This window comes from Hylaeus anthracinus, unplaced genomic scaffold (assembly GCF_026225885.1).
Source record: "Hylaeus anthracinus isolate JK02 unplaced genomic scaffold, UHH_iyHylAnth1.0_haploid 12002, whole genome shotgun sequence".
Lineage (NCBI taxonomy): Eukaryota > Metazoa > Arthropoda > Insecta > Hymenoptera > Colletidae > Hylaeus > Hylaeus anthracinus.
This window is the reverse complement of record NW_026534349.1, coordinates 9,096,173-9,112,819: the sequence shown is the minus strand read 5'-3', so window position 1 is coordinate 9,112,819 and position 16,647 is coordinate 9,096,173. Positions and strand designations below refer to the sequence as shown.

Sequence of the window (16,647 nt, the reverse complement as noted above, 5' to 3'; positions counted from 1 at the left end):
AGTACTATAAAGCGGTATATACTTTTTATAATATTATGAAGTATATAAATATATATAATTTATGATATATATAATTATATAATGTATAATTCATGAAATATATTCATAAATATATTACTATTTTTTGAAGTCACATAGCATGATTCTACGAGTAGATTGAAATTTCCATAATCATAACGAATAAGCAAAGAACAAACACGTCGACACGATTTTACGAATCATTTTGATTTATCCGATCAGAACCTGAAAATAATAACTCCTCGATTCAGCGTCCAGAAAATTCGTTGATTTCCCCCGTTCACGAATGCATAATTCATAAATGCGGAAGATACATAATTGAGAAAATACGCGGAAAGATTGGATCGAACACCTCAAAAGACCGCAGGATCCCCCATTCCAATCCCGGAAACGTTTATAAGAGGCTTTCGTCTCAATCGGGAATTTCATTCGTTACGAAAGCCTATTGATCGATTCATCTGTCGTTTCAATCTATTTAGCGCAAGCTGTGCGCCATTCGCTCAGCTTCATTTGATTCGAACTCCGTGCTCTCCCGGAGAGTGGTAATTAGAGCGTGTTTATATTACGACGATCACAATTTCGTGAAACTAGTGTCTCGACTGTATCGTCGTCGCTCTGTCGGATTTCACGGGGGCGAGAAAATGTTAAAATAGAAAAAATAAAGGAGAAGCGTTTCGATCGCGTCCTAGCGAAACAAGGATTAACGAGTTTTGGTAGCGGGCGAAGCAAATTTTTCGGGTTGATTTCAGTGCGGTCGGATAGTTGGATTCGTTGCTGCGGGGGGGGGGGGCGGGGGAGGAGGAGGAGGAGGAGGAGGAAGAAGAGGACTCGAAACGCGTAATTTAAATAGGCAGACAGCCGAGGAACGCGGTGGCGGATTCCATTAAAACTTTTCGCTCGGCTCGTACGAGAGGTGACACGTACTCTCGCATACTCGAGCGAAGTAATACATTTTAAAGAATTTCAGACAAGAAAATTTACGTTAGGAAAGTTTACGAGAGGAATTAAATAAAGGGCAGTTTGAAACGCGTTACGGTGGTACTGTCGGACGGGAAGTGTTATCGGTGACGTTGTTCTGCGGAAAATGGCGATCAATTCTTCAGAATTTTACTTCGCCGAGTAGACGTTTCGTTTACGCTAATACAACAGCGAGCGACACGTAGGTGCTTTGCAATACTTGTTAATATCCAGATTCAGCGTAAAGTCCGCGGAGCGTCATTCCGACAGTTCGTGAAGTAAATGGAAGATGGTAGGGTAGACAGGGGCGAAGGATAACGAGGCGCAGTGAGAATATGGCCGAGCTACCAAGTCTTGTAATCCGAATGCAGACACCGTTTGTTTGATCTCGCCTTAGATTTTGCTAAGTCGACGGCAAAGCCGGTTCTCCCGCTGCTTCACACGTTTCCACATTGGGCAAATACACATCGTTGCTTGTTGTCGGCGAGTCTCCTCTCGCAGGACTTCGTCTTATTCGCCTCACGAAGGATTCGTGCGCCTGACTTTGTGGGGATCGCGTGTCATCCCGCGTCCTCGTGGCTTACACGCTCCGCTTGAACGATTCGTTAATCGCGATAATTTAGCGAAGTGGATTAAATGCGCATCGGCAGCGATGGGACCGAGCCGCGTTTCGACCCTATCGATACGATTACGTTCAAGAACTCACTGAGGGGATCAAGTGTCTTTGTTGCTAAACGAGAAAAGATCGAATGCATGAAGACACTTAGTTCTTGCGAAATTAATTATTGCTGGGATAAATGGTGTACATTGATTCGAAATATCCCACTGGAAATCTCTAGTAAAAGAGGAAAATTGTTGTGTATTTGAAATTGGAGAAGAGAAGCATCGATTAACCCATTCACTGTCAAGTACGAGATATCTTGTAGTTTGCCCTGTAAGTTTAGATTGATTGCGTTTAGTCCAAGAATAAATTCATAAGCTATTGAGTTATGAATAATTAGAAAAAGAGAACGAAAATTTTGTATAATATTTTTTCTTTTAAAGAACGAATTTAATATCACTTTTTATATTGATGCGTGGATCTTGGTTTACAGAGAAAGTTAGCATACGTAATTTTGTAGAGGATAGACGCAGCAATGCAAGACTAAAATAAAAAGAGAATAGGTTTCTCCGCACGGAAAATGAAAATCTCGCCTAACAAGCACATAAATTTCGTGACATTTACATTGCTAACCAAACGGTAAATTTGCTTTCGCGAACACAATGTAGGGAAATTGGTACGACTTCGGTATTAACGAGTACGTTGTTGGATTGGTCTCATCGCTAGCATTTCGTGCGAGCAAGGGGCGTTAATCAACGTTAAGTATCGCCTCGAATATCGGTCGGATCGATCGCGATACCGATGCGAGCCAACCAACAGGCGCCGGTGTCTCTTGAAATTTAAAATCCCTCGACGAGTGGAAAATTGTTTCCTAATAACCCGGTAACACGCGACCTGCGGCTTCGCTCTCGTTCGCTCCCTGTGTTCTGAATTTTTTTGCGCCGAGGGGACGCGGATCCGGAACATTTTGTCCCTCCTCCCGAACCGGCACTGTTGCGTAATTACGAGAACCACTTCAAATTTATAACGACTACGCTTCGCGTTCGCGTAATTGTGTTTCGGTTTACGCTCATCCGCTGGAAAGGACGAAACAGGTCGCGGAGCGAAAATAGAATATACGGTTGCTAATTTTGACATCGTATCAACGTCTGTCGAGACTTGCGTTAACCCTCTATGGTGCAAATTATGTTAGACTTCCGAAGAAATTCTGCAACAGGACTTTAGAATTGACAGTGGAGTTTTCGATAGATAATAATTTTCGTTAAAAGAATGATTTCGAATTTATAATTACTCACACCACTGTGTACGACCTCAGAGTCACTTGAACTAGTAGAAAAGGATCGTCAACGGTCAGACACTGCAAGCGTGTTTTGTCTTGAGCGCCGATATTTAATACAGATGTGCAATGTAGGTTATTATTTTGATAATAGAAAGTGATATTAAATTTGTTGTTTTAAAAAGAAAATTTACGATCTTCTTTTGCAATAATTCGTGACTATAGATGCCGTAAACTTATTCCTTGAGTAACTTCAATCAATTTGAACTACGAGACATCTCGTAATTGGCAGTGAATGGGTTAATAAATATTGTCCGTTAGTACGAGAGATCTCATTCATGAAAATCGACAACTCGAAGCACTTGGAATGTAGCGGCTTGTCCGCTCTACCAATTTCGCTTGTTATAGAAGAATTAATTTTGTATTCGCAGACAGGATTTGCTATTTTCTAAATAACCGCCTCCATAAATATCGCGGGGTCTAGCAGCGAAGCTGTCGAACGAAAACACCAGGCGTAGATTCTCACGGGACGAGGCGTTTCGGTGTCCGTCCGACGCGGACAAATATCGCGATCCTCTCGACGAAATCTGCTCGACTGGAAAAAATCCCCGAACCGTTTCGCCTAGTTTCCTTTTCGTTTTTTTTTTGCCCGCCCTTTGGTTTCTCGTTCCATCCATTCACGACCGCCTCTTTCTTTCGCGAGCGTGGTGCGTTCAGCGTGGATTTTGACGGTCTCTCGCCCCAATCGGCGCGATATTTCAACGAGACTGCGAGAGAGCCTGTGTTCCTCCGCGATACGTGCGAAATGTCGAACAAATAGACTGCGATCCACTGCGAAAACGATAAATCCCTGCGTGACGCGGACAATTTGCCGAATCTCGAGCGCGAACGAGTGGAGACGAGCGCGAACGAGTGGAGACGAGCGCGAAAAGCCTCGAGAGAGAGTCCTGTCGAGGAAAAGGACAGCCAGGGGCGGATCCACCATGAAATTATTAAAGCTTCGATCTCGAAAGCTCTCGCGGTCCTTTAATTTAACTACTATTTAGAGGTACAAAAGAAAAACATTTGTCCTTAAAAAAATCGCATTCTTCTTTCCTCTCTCTTCTTACGAGATCCTGGACAGTCGGTGATGATTTTTTCGTTTGCGATCGCCGCTTTTGTCTCCACGGCCTTCCTTCCAGTTTGACGGATGTTCCAACGAGACGCTTTTTCTTGATCGTTTTGCCAACCGTCGCGTCGATGTATCGTATTCTTGTTTTTTTTTTTCATCCCTCCGACGAGTTTCCTCGCGACAGGAATTATTCACGCGTTGCTTTCAGTCCTTTATCCGACGTTCTACGTCGCTAGGTTCCCTTTCCCGGTTGTTGCCCGAGCTCTTACTCCTTTCCAGCTCGAAGCGATATTTTTATTTATCAGACGTTCGACATGTTCACTCGGAGATTTTCCGTGGCGATTTATCGCCGGCACGATTCACGGACGACCAGGTACCTCGCGACCGGGCGCGAAATTTCAACGTATGGAAAAATAAAGAGCACTTATCAATATTGATGACGCGCTCTCCCGGCGTGACGTTCGCGCGCGAAACGCAATTTGGGACACGTACGAGTCGACTGAAAAACGCACGGGGCGTAATTGGGTTGTTCTTGCAAAATTAATTACCACGATTAATACCGTTCGACTCGTAACAAATTAATCGAACACGTTGCCAACAACCGGACGAAAATTTCGTCCGATCGATCTGAGCGACGCAACTTCACCGTCGACCCTGTTATTTTCTCGTTTGTTCGCGTACACGAGTCTAATCCAGGCCACGAGTATACTTGTGGAGGGAAATTGAAGTGTCTTAAATTTTTCTCTGGCACCGTACGAGTAGGTACATCGACCAATTTCAAGTGGCGTGGTACCTCGTTACCGTAGCGTGTGCGCTTTTTCTTTTTGGTCGATTTGGGGGTATCTCCGAAAGACATTTGGGGTCTTTTGCGGGAGGCTGGGGATTGTGTAGGATTCCCTGCATCGCCAGTACTGCGGTGAAGGACCTATCTATAGGGAAAATTAGTCAGGGGCGCTAATTTTTGTAGCAAAAGACGAATCGTGTTTCTTCACTCAGCTAACCGACTACACAGGGTGTGGCTGGACGGGTGGTACAATCGAGTAGGGAGTAAAAATAAATAAAGGAATAACATTTTTTCGTTTGACTCTTCGTTTTCTAGGAAATCGAGTTTGAAAATTTTATCCAGTACGCGTGAACTGTACCATCTCTAGATATAGATATGTGTTATAAATAAGAAATGTTAACGTATGGATAATACATTTATTAATTTTATTGACATTTCTAACGTTAATTACATAACATTATTGAGTAAACTGTTCAAAGTGCTGTCCTTGTCGACGCGTACATATCATTACTTTATCAGTCCAGTGTACGCGTACTGGATAGAATTCTCAAACTCGATTTTCTCGAAAACGAAAAGTAAAACGAAAAAATGTTATTCCTTCTTTTTGACTTATTTTGATATGTAGTATCATCCTCTGCTCGGTTGTACCAAACGTTCGGTCACACGCTGCATATGGTTCTCTTCAGTTCCAAACGATACAGTTTTTCAAACAACCGAGTTACACATGTCGTTTTTTTCATAACCCGACCCAGATCTAATAAAGAATGATTCGCAACGACAGATCCTGTAAGTTTATCCGCGCTTTCGTGTCATCGAAACGTGGCCATGCGAGAGAACAGGCCACGTTTATGCGAGCCGGAAGAACGTTAAACTTTTTTTCATGAAGTTGCAGCCACGACCGGTAGTTTCCTTCTGTAATATCGAAGTTTGTAGAGGAAGCTTTAAAAATAGTTATGCCGGTTACGTGTGCACTCTCGCTGAGAAATAATCGAAAACTCGAGCGTTACGGGCGCCGTTATTACCGAGTCCCCCGCATGCTACGTTACCGTGACCGTTACCGACTCGTTTATTTACGGCGCCTTGTTGTGCAATCGGTCACTTTTTACATTTACTTGTCCATTATAAACACGCAACATAACGCAACAATATCGCAGTGGTTGTAGATTTACAAGCAGCGAGAGTAGAAATAAAATTCTGTCAACGGGAACGTGTTTAATTGTCCCATTATATATTTACGTTATTTACAATAATAATGACTGTACCAGAAGGGTGGAAAAAGATCACAGAGAGGGAGGATGGCATCCTTCACATATTAACTTTAATTGCACAACGATAAGCAACATGAACTCGTCGAATGACCTACTATACGATATCGGTAAATGTTTTCCAACAAGGGTCCTTGCGATAGACTCTATCAATGCTAAGCAGCGTTTCTATTATTATGCCACGAAATGCACTTAAAAACCGCTCCTAGTTCGCGAGTCGAATACTTCCTCCACGAGCCTTGCCAGGCTCCTTCTCGCGCCCAAAATCACCACATGCATTCCAAGAGTCTATTTACAAGCGCGTTTCGTTGGTAATCGATGCTCGAATCTCGCTTCCTCCGTCGTGAATACTCGGCATTCCCATAATATTAACTTGCTCTTCGAAAATCTCCCTTGGCTGACACCGTGTTCGCATTTCCTAGGAAATTTTTTGCCGCGATGGTTGTTGAAACGGCGTATACGTACCGGGCGCGTCGCATGTCCGATCGACGTTACGTCGACCGTTGCTCAGAACGTCGAACATAAACTATAACATATTGTCGGCTCTCGCGCGTATAAGTGGACGTCGCAATTACGGTCCAGTGTATTAACGCCGGGAAATATCTCTGTTACAGACCACCTTTGTTCTCACTTTATCGCTAATAAGCCACTTTTTTACAGGAACGACAACCACGAGAATGGCCGGCGTCACGCGAAACGAGCGCAGCTGGCTGAACCCTCGAGAAGCTGGCCAAAAGTCGGAGAAGGCTTTGGATTTAAATGTGAGTACCCGAATCAAGGGTTTTCAACGCTGAACCTACCGACGTTCGTCTGTAAATATTTGTTTTTCGATTGAATACTTAAATATTTCACGTAGTATTGAATCGAATAATTAAATAATATAAAATTGCATATAAGCTATACACAAATGTTTGGAAACGATCATGTGACCGATTGTGGTAGGTTTAGTGTTAATATTCCTACATCTAAAATAACGGTATAATCAATTCATATATATCTGCATATTTTAGTTGAATGAACCATAATCCATATATTCCATACGTAAACTTCCTGGAATTCCCTAGGATCATAACTCTTTGTAATTATCAGAAATAATGATTTCAAAATGAACGATTCCACTATTCCGATTTTGATGTCGTTTTTAATACACATTGGCTAAAAATTAATGAAATGGACTCTACACTCGCGTATTCTGCATACCTTTAGAAATAGTCTCGACATAAAAAAATTTGAATTAAAAATTATTGTTGCTTGAAACACGAACAATTATAACCTCTATCGACTGTACGATCTCAGACAAAAGACCCAGCGTATTAACCATCCACCCCCTCCACATATTCCGCAAAATATCCAAATTTCCGATTTTCATTTCTCGATTTCCGGCCAGCATTTCGCGTGTTTCGGTGCGACGTATCTTGGCTTACGCGCCGGTCGGGTGTATCGTCCGATCGATTCTCGAAATTAAACCGCTCGGGCGAACACCTTGGAATTGAAACTGGACCACGTACTCGAGGACACTCGAGTGAATTTAGCCAAACCCGACGGCGACTGAAATTTACGTAACAGACGCTATTGTCGCGCACATACGAGTCGCGCTTCGGTGTGGCGTAAAAAGACGGGGAAAAAAAAGGCCGGCTAATGTCAGGCCGCGATGGTTTCATGAGGATCATTTGCCGAAAATACGGTCCCTCGGTGGTAAACGCGCGCGGATGGTGCAGCGGGAGGATACCTTCTTCGCCTCGTTGGGCTGGGTTAGCCGACTTAGAAACCGGCGCACGTGTGCAGCCGTGTGCAGTTCTCGTGACACGCCAACCACGTACTACGCGGACCCACGGCGCCGCCACGGTGCAGGCTAAACGAATAACTTATGCGTTCTGAATAAGAGACCAGCGCCGTCTGGCCCGACGCTCTGCATTACTACTTCGAGGAACGCGCGCCACCCTATATAACCGGGAAAGTTTTATAGTCTGTCAAATAACCGCTTCGGACCGCGAGTTTTCCACGAAACGTTTTACCGCCGCAGTTCTCTAACAACCACGCGACACCATTATCGTATGTACAGCCTGGCAATTCACCCTACCGAGAAAAGAAATCCAATCGAGCGCATCTCCGCCTGTGCTCATTTCAAATTACAATGTAACTGCTTCTAGCCCTATGTTTATCGTAGGAATTGTTTTCCCTTCGTTCCTGGTCGTCTTCGGGCAGAAACGAAATTACTTTTATGTACGTGAACGCGTGAGAATGGGATGCGATAAAAAAGACTATGGATGTTTAATTTCTTGACGGATGTTGACGTATATGTGTAAGTTTGCTGTTGCATCAAAATGTTAACAAATTATAGAAAGGATTTCACTTAAGGGGAACATCTGATGTGTCTACAAGTGATCTCGGCAAGTTTTCCGTTGTACTTTGTTGTGGAATTTCTCTGTGGCAGTGGTTCCAAAAAGTTTCCCAGCTGTAATGTTTTCGTAAACTTTCAGAATAACACTACCAACATGAGCAGATTTGTAATGCTCGCATCGGACCATTGCTCGGCTTACACGTAGCTGTTACTAGTGTAGGAATACCTCACGCTCCTTTTCAAACTAAACATGTTTCTCGGAAAATTTTATTGAACCGAAGTCGATGCCTAATTCTTTTTTAACGCAAGAATTTTCCCAGAAAAGTGCAGCAAAAGCTTCGTTAAAAATTGAGCGACATTAGACGAAAGTTTCATGCTTGGTAGTTCTACTGTTAATCCATTCACTGCCAATTAAGAGATGTCTCGTAGTTCAAATTGATTGCAATTACTATTAATGGGATAAGTTCAGAGCCTTTTGAGTCACGAATTGTTGCAAAAGAAGATCGTAAATTTAAAAAAAAAAATATTTATATACAAAAATATTTATTATCAAAATTTATTAACATCACTTTTTATTATCAAAATAATAACCTACACATCTGTAGATTAGACATCTGTATTAAATCTTGGCATCCAGCGCAAGATGCTTCAAATTTACCTGCAGTGAATAGTTTGAATAATTTTTTTAATGGAATGTGTGGCTCTGATATAAGGGCTGGTTTTCCCTAGAAATTGAGGAGTAGTAGGAACGAAGCACAAAGTAGTGTCTAACTTCTCCTAACTGAAGACCAGTGTCTGACAGTCGACGATCCTTTTCTACTAGTTTTCCAAAGTATGTTCGCGTTATTGCGTCTGTTCTTGACAACGCTTTCTTAACAATACGCGGAAGAATCGCGTCATCCGTGTAGGTCTACGACCTATTTTCAGGTCGAGCAGCATGTCCCGGTGAGACTCGTTTAAATCATGCAGACACTGCGAAGCTGTTCCTCAAGCGTGCAAATCCACTGTGCGCGTACATAAGTCTACGCCTAGAAGTTCATTTTAGTTTAATCACGATCTTTGAATTTTGTAGGGAGAAGTAAAATATAGATGGAAGTTGCAAAAGTTACATCACGTAAAATTTAATTCACTAGATACAAATTATTTTGTTATGAGCTTGTTTGCATTAATATAGAGTTGAAGTTACGATTTAAGCAATCAGTTCCCTAAATACCTTTTATAAAGTTAGTGAATTCGTGAACGAAAATATTAAAGATATAGTTTATTAAACCTATAACAATAACTACGTTATTATTAATACGTTCCCGCGGATCGCGTTCCGGATTTGATTTCTCCTGGTTCTCTGGAATGGTACACAGCTCTTGTGAATTATTCGACCGAAGCTATATCAACGTTCCGATAGTATTAGCAGTTAATCAGCTCGTATGTACACGCGTTGTGCCAGTCAGAAAGCTATAGCAACAGGAATATTAGCGCAAGGCAATGTAAACCGCAATTACTCAATTAAAGGCTGTGATTTCTGCGAAACAACACGAAATACGCGAGAGATAAATTTTTCACTTTGACGAGCAATTATGCACCGCGACGGACGTCGAGAAGCTGCAATTCGTGCGTTAAAGGTGTACATGATACTGCGAATAATAGCTGGTAAGCTTATCCGATGGCACATCGATCATATTGTATGTAAAGCCTCGAACTGCGCGTAGAATCCCCGGGTAACTAAACGCAAGCATTTCCAGTTCGAGGCAGTCTTGTCGGCTATAATATGCGTGACAGGGCCTTTGTCGACTATTGTCGATCTGATTTCGTTACCATTAAGCTTTGAGGAGAGGAGATGGAATTCGAGAGCTCCCGCAGCTGTATTTGCGCGCTAAGCGAACCGATGGGGAATAATGCGGCCCGATACGCGCGCAAATAACAATTCTGTATTTTTTTTTACAAATTAATTCTCGACCCCTAACTTCCACCCACCATGGAATCCATTTGTATACGAATCCTTTTCCCGTCACTCATTTATGTTGGAGTGCGATCTAGTACCTTTAAAACGAATTATCGAACTGGCATTCGCTGCTTCCTTTTTCCATTTCAATTTCAAAATCACTACTATTTTTTCCATTCGAAATCTGATTCATCGTAACGAATTCTCAATCCAAATTTCGCCCGTGGCACAATCGCGTCCATAGTTTCTAGCGTGTGATCATTTTTAACGTAATGTCATTCGTACATAATGCATAGCGCGAAATTACCGTGCCGAAGATTCGATTAAAAGTTCCGTTTGACGTTATCCATAAAAAATGCAGCTGAAACACTAGCCTCCGCAGCAGAAGGCGAACAGAAAGCGAGGCTCGGGGAGCGAAAAAACGACCACGAGTTAGAAATTGGAAGTTAAGTAATGGCTTGATGTTTCTTGCATAAATAAGCGGGGGCTCTAGCCGTTTCCACGAACAGCTATACAAAGGTTTCGCCCGAATCGCGAGTTTATCGACCTTCGACACGTTGACCTACGCCGCTGTTCCCAACCTAGCCGTCGGAGTTTCGATTGAACGATGCGATTCGAGTGCTCCCTCGAACCGCATCCTTCGACCTCTACATACATTTCCGTTGACTTTGATTCTCGATGGTGCACAGCGGTACCTATTTCTCGCGACGTTTTATTTCTTCCTGTGTATTTGCGTGTTCTTTGATCGCGGCACCGTTATCGGCAGGTGTTCTAATCGATTGGCGTTGATAACGGTCTTACGATCCCTCTCGCGAGAACGAATTCTTTAACGGAATTACCTATATTTCGGCTCGTGCCGAATGAACGAATTAAAGCGAAATCGGGCAAGATTCTCGAACGAATCGTCCAACCGCGAGAACCGAACCACGGGAACTACCGCTAATTGCGACATTACTCACGCTACATTAAGAACGAAAGAAGTTGAGAAACTAGCGGAGAAGATGTCGCGATGATAAAAATTTCCAATTAGATCGTTTCTTGTCCGTGTAGTCCTCTCCGAACGATGTCCGAGAAATGAGCCAGTAATTAACGGGTTTTTCGCATTCTGCGAATTTTCCAACTTGTTCGCAGGAATTCGGAAGTATCAGTTTTCTGGATCAACTGTTCGCGATACAGAGTGTCGGCGATTATAATTACCTCGAGTTTCGTCCAAGTTTGCGACCGATGGGAGTTCAGTTTTTTCGTCGGGCGAATTCGTACAGCGAATTTTATTTTTATTTTATAATCCTATACCTCAAAGAGTTATATTACGATAAAAGAAATATTATTTTTGTCAATCGTATTGGCTAAAAAGTTCTTTCGATTTGCGCAGATATTTGTCTCTCTCCAGTTCGAATAATTACTAACTTCTACAAATCCGGCATCGTGAATTTGCAAAAGAAAATGGGCGCTATGTTACAGAGTAAACATATTTCTTTGTCTAAGAAAAAACGCTGTTTATCTGTGCGTTAAAACCCGAACAGATTTTTTGGTCGACCTAATAAAACGAATCTACAGTAGAGGGAGGTCGAAACCGTTATTAATTCGAATAACTCAGCTTAATGGCCACGAGCACGTCACGGGAGCTAGCTTCCTAACGCGTCGACGATTCTGAACGTGTTCAGTGTTCACGTTTCGTATTTCTCGAGGGCCAAGGAGAGATTCTGTTTCGTATTACAGGAGTAGGATAACGATCTTAGCATAACGAACTTCTGTTAGGACGAGTAGCCGGTTCGGAGAATAAAGGATCCGCCGGGGTCACTGAGATAAGAAACGGTAAAGCTTCCTTAAAAAACGGGGTTGTACCCTGCGCATTATCATATAAAAGAGTCTAGTTGAAATTCAGTCATACAGCGGGAACATGAAAAACAGACGAGAACATATAATACTGTACGTGCCGAGACCTTCCTTCGAATGACTCCGGGTCCAAGGCATTACGCAGTTTATCTACGTGAACGCGTCTTAATCTTCTTTTATGAGTATCGGAAAAGGAATCGTATTATGTAAATAAAACATTCTGTACATAGGTAAACGTTGTCGTGTAAAAATGTCCAAGGTTAAGAATTTCCTCGGATAAAACATGCTTGGATGTAGCGCTTCGCAGTTTTGCAACTAAAAGTCGAACGAGATCGTCGAGTTTGATGCGAAGTTGCAATTAATGAGTTGGACATGCGACGATTACGTAGAATTTTTGTTTCGAACATGGAAATGGTGCCGATATAATTGTAAGAGTCTCCCTTAAACGTTGGAAATTACTTCTTGATTTATACTTTCGCGGACCAGCGTCGCGATTCTCGACATTTTCATTACGTTTTAATGCTCGAAGCGATGCTTTATTTCTTCACGAAACATCTTTTAATTAGAACCAAGTCTTTACCGTCGCCAGTTCTACAGTTTTCGCTGGGTTTACCTTCCGAGCGCGAGCCGCGATTTAAATGAATTTTAAATCCTAACGTTCCGTAGTTCGAATAAAATTTTTACGATCCTACGAAAATAACCGACTACGTTCCCATTCGATTTCAATTTTACAGATTTGCGAATCGCTTTTGTTATCTCATTGCCCGCGGGGGCGAATGTTATAAATCGTCGATTCTGGATTCGAGTAACGCGATATCCCGCGATGTTTAACTAGAGGTAAAATTGTCCCGCGAAACGTTCTCTGTCCGTTTCGAAACGGGAATATGAAAACAACGACGCGCACCGTTAGACAAGCGGCATACGCCAGCGAAAGAAAACTCGAGTTAGAAATTAAGTCGAAAAATTTCATTAGCACGCCGCGAAATTAAACTTTGCTTTTTAATGCATATTCACGACGGCGGCTGTCTTCTCGTCAGTGGAAAAAAAAGGAGGAGAGGTGGCGAGCATAGAACAGACGTGTCTGCCCCGGCTCGGTGCATCCGGTGTTCGTCCGATGAACTTTGTTCTCGCAGCCCCGAAATAAAGCTAAACGATCCCGTAATTTCTCGAACGACCAAACGGATGAAAGTCTTATTCTTCCAACGATCTTTCAAAAGTCCGAGTTCCGAACGAAACGTGAAAGTATTTACAGAGATTATCGGAATGGTTTTCGTGCGATATGCTCGCAATCGATGCGACAATTCGCGAAAATATCGAGGATCATCGAGTGACATTTGTCGAAACTTTCCACCGTCTTATTCGTCAATTTTCGACGGTTACTTTCGCCTCGTTCTGAAAGTTGCGCTCTTTTTAGTCGCGAGATTCGTTTTTGGGTCGATTTCGCCGGTCGCGTATGAGAAAAAATGGCTGCGCATTATCGAGGCTTAAAAGCGTCGTTCGTCAAGTCGCGTTGAGCGGATTTGGTGGTCCGTGCAAGAACGATTACGCTACCGAACTTCATCCCCGTTTTTCATACTTTTCGACGAATTTGTACGAGGGCATTTCTCTTCGGCACCGGTCCCTCCCGCCTTCTTCCATCGTCGCGCGTCGCTCGAAACGATCCTCGCTCGCGACAGATTCTTTTTTCACCGGTAGAAGCGACCCAGGTTCTTCCGAGGGCGATTTATCCGAGTCAACGGTAACTGGGGCGATTAGTTCCCGTTCCTGGCTGCCACTGCAAGCGTTGCATTATTAATGCTATATCGTAACGAGCAGTTAGCGATGCAGCCAACGCCGATACCGGAATTTAATTTTAATAAACACCTGCGATTCCCTTCACTTTCGTCACTCGTTTCGCGTCTATTTCGATTCTCCTCGATTTCTGATCGACTTCATTTCAGCCAATTCTACGAATTATCATCGGTATTTTTGCAATTTATTGATTAAATGCTCTCGTCAGTCGTTGTCCCATTTTGTCCTGGCTTTCTGTATATAGTTTCCAATAAGTGACCATTGAGAATAAAATTATAGTCCTTTACGAATTTCTCTCTCGGTTATTCAATTTCCGGTTGAATAATAAACTATTCTTTTTTAAGTAAGATTGCTACTGTCTATATTTTCAGACTATTCGTTATGAATATTACTTGCACTAATTAGGTTATACAGTCACATCTATTAGTTGTACACAAGTTTTAGTTAGATGGTGTTAGATAAAAATATATCAGCATTTCTGAACTAACGATAACTGTTTTCTATGTTGCTGGACTGATCGATCTGCATCCAAACAAACGAATAACGTAGTTCTTGACTTACAGCCAGACTCATAAGTATTCGTACTCTCTGTGTCTCTTGAAGAAATTTATTCAAATTAAATGACAGATTTGATGTCTCCAAATAAATAATTCATTATAAATACGTATATATTTATAATAAAAAAATTATTCGGAAACATCAAACGTATAAATTAATTTAGACAAATGTCTTCAATAGTCATAACAGGTACGGATACTTATGGGATTGACTGTATATCCTACATCATATTGCACCCATTTCCATTGTAATTTTCTAATGTATGTATAATACTTCTAATGTACATTAGTTCTCTTTTTTTTGTCCGCGTTTCTCCTTCTTTCGTATTATTTCTGTACGGTGTCAAAGAGCCCCCGTTTACATTGATAACGAACGACTAAGGAAACGAATCGACTTTTAGCCAGCGTTCCCCGCGGTTTGAATTTCCAGCAATGGCGCGAGAAACAAACGAAATCGTTAATCGAGAGCGCGGCTAAGAGCCCGGGGGTGAAATACTTTCTTAATCTTCCACCGAGTTCCCATTTCTCGCTCTATTTTATCCCTACGTATTCCTCCTCCTTTTTTCCTCGTGGAACGATTACTTGGGTTACCGCGACAACGTCACAAAGACCGCCCTTATAATGTAAACGAACCCGCGCCAATCGCTTCCGCGTTTCACGAGAATTGAATCGCGCCCCGTGGCCGGCCACCTTCCCCCCTCCCCCCGCAATTCCGCCTTGTAAAACCTCCAGGGCGATTTCTCGTCGCAGTCGGGCGAAACTGGAATCGTAACTCGCGCGAGAGGGGGTTTGAGAAGTGCGGCTTCCGGCAGAAAAGAAACCACCGCCGGAAATTCCACCCCCGGTACTCTGTACACACGTTCACGCCGGGAAGTTTGATTGCTACATTGTGCCCGCGTAGAGCGGTTTCGCGTCTCGTAATCTATATAAATAAAACGCCGTTGTGTCCGTCTGTTCGCCTGTTTGTTACCGAATCACAGGAAAACGACTCCAGCGGAGCCTTCGGAGACGTATCCAACACCGAGGAGAGGCAGGGTGCTTTCACAGATGAAAATCTCGAAAAAGAATTAGTTAATGTTACTAACGGATGGGTCGGTTGGGTTTACGCGTAGGCTGTCCGAGTAAAACTCGTAAAAGTTTCTACAAAGTTAAATTATCGAAAGTTAGATAAGTTAACATTTGTTGGTATTTAATTTCTTAATCGTGTCAGATTCACGAATCCTGTTCAGATTTATTTTCATTACTGTCACACTTATGGAATTAATTCATTTAGTTCTATAACGGAATGGCCCGTTACCCATTTCTGGCTGACGTGGCGACCAAGGTGTTAATTAATCATTTCTCTTTATATCGTGAAGTAGGGAAGAAGTTATTAAAAAAGAATGTCCTTAAACAACAGGAAGAGTGAAAGTTCCGAATCACGTATCGAAACGATGTCTTCTAAGTAGAGCACCGCGAAATAATTAGCTGTGTTAGGTAGAAGGAAGAAGTCGTTGATCGGGGGGTTGAAACTGTCCGCGAAATGTTTTCATCTTGTCCAAGGGAGGATCGCGCGATCGAAACCGAAAAGGACGCGTGGAATCTAGTTAAAACTCCGTCGAAACTGAAATTTAAATTAAACCAATCATCGTTCTTGTCTCCAACGTTAAGAGGGGTTGAAAGTTCCGGGACGAGTTTCCGAGCGGGACGCGGAAAGCAGGTCTAAGAATGCGGAATTCTTGCCGGTCCGGATGCCAAAGAAATGTCGAGGTTAGAGAAGAGGGGCAGGACGAAAGACAGAAGGGAGAGTTAGAAAGGCTGGAGATGGTAAAACGGGCAGCGTGCCAATGGAGCGCCAAACCCCTCATTGATCGTGCGCCACCTCTGGCTCTCCTGTTTTACGTCTCTTTCCTCTCCTCTCTCTGCTCTTCTCCTATCGTTTCTCATCTCTCCTTTCGCCTTTCCGCTCTCCTCGAGTCTGAAATTCACCCTGTTCCCTCTCACGCCTTCGCGGCGTGCACGTATACGCAGATCCCGTAGGTGGGCAACTTGCCAGCACACACTGATGTAATTAACACTCCAGCCTGACTCTGACTCTGGCTCCAACTATTCTGTCTATTCCCCTATTTCCCTGCGTTTCCTATTTCTCTCTCTCTCTCTCTCTCTCTCTCTCTCTCTCTCTCTCTCTCTCT

The 16,647-nt window shown here is 42.9% G+C and overlaps 1 long non-coding RNA gene across 1 annotated transcript in view; it reads left to right on the top strand.

Moving 5' to 3' along the window:
• Positions 1-16,647, top strand: part of LOC128892141 (uncharacterized) — a 78,761-nt gene that overhangs the window by 31,680 nt on the left and 30,434 nt on the right. Inside the window, exon 4 of the long non-coding RNA XR_008461014.1 lies at positions 6,673-6,773. This is a non-coding gene — a long non-coding RNA (uncharacterized LOC128892141). The remainder of the gene's footprint in view (positions 1-6,672; positions 6,774-16,647) is intronic.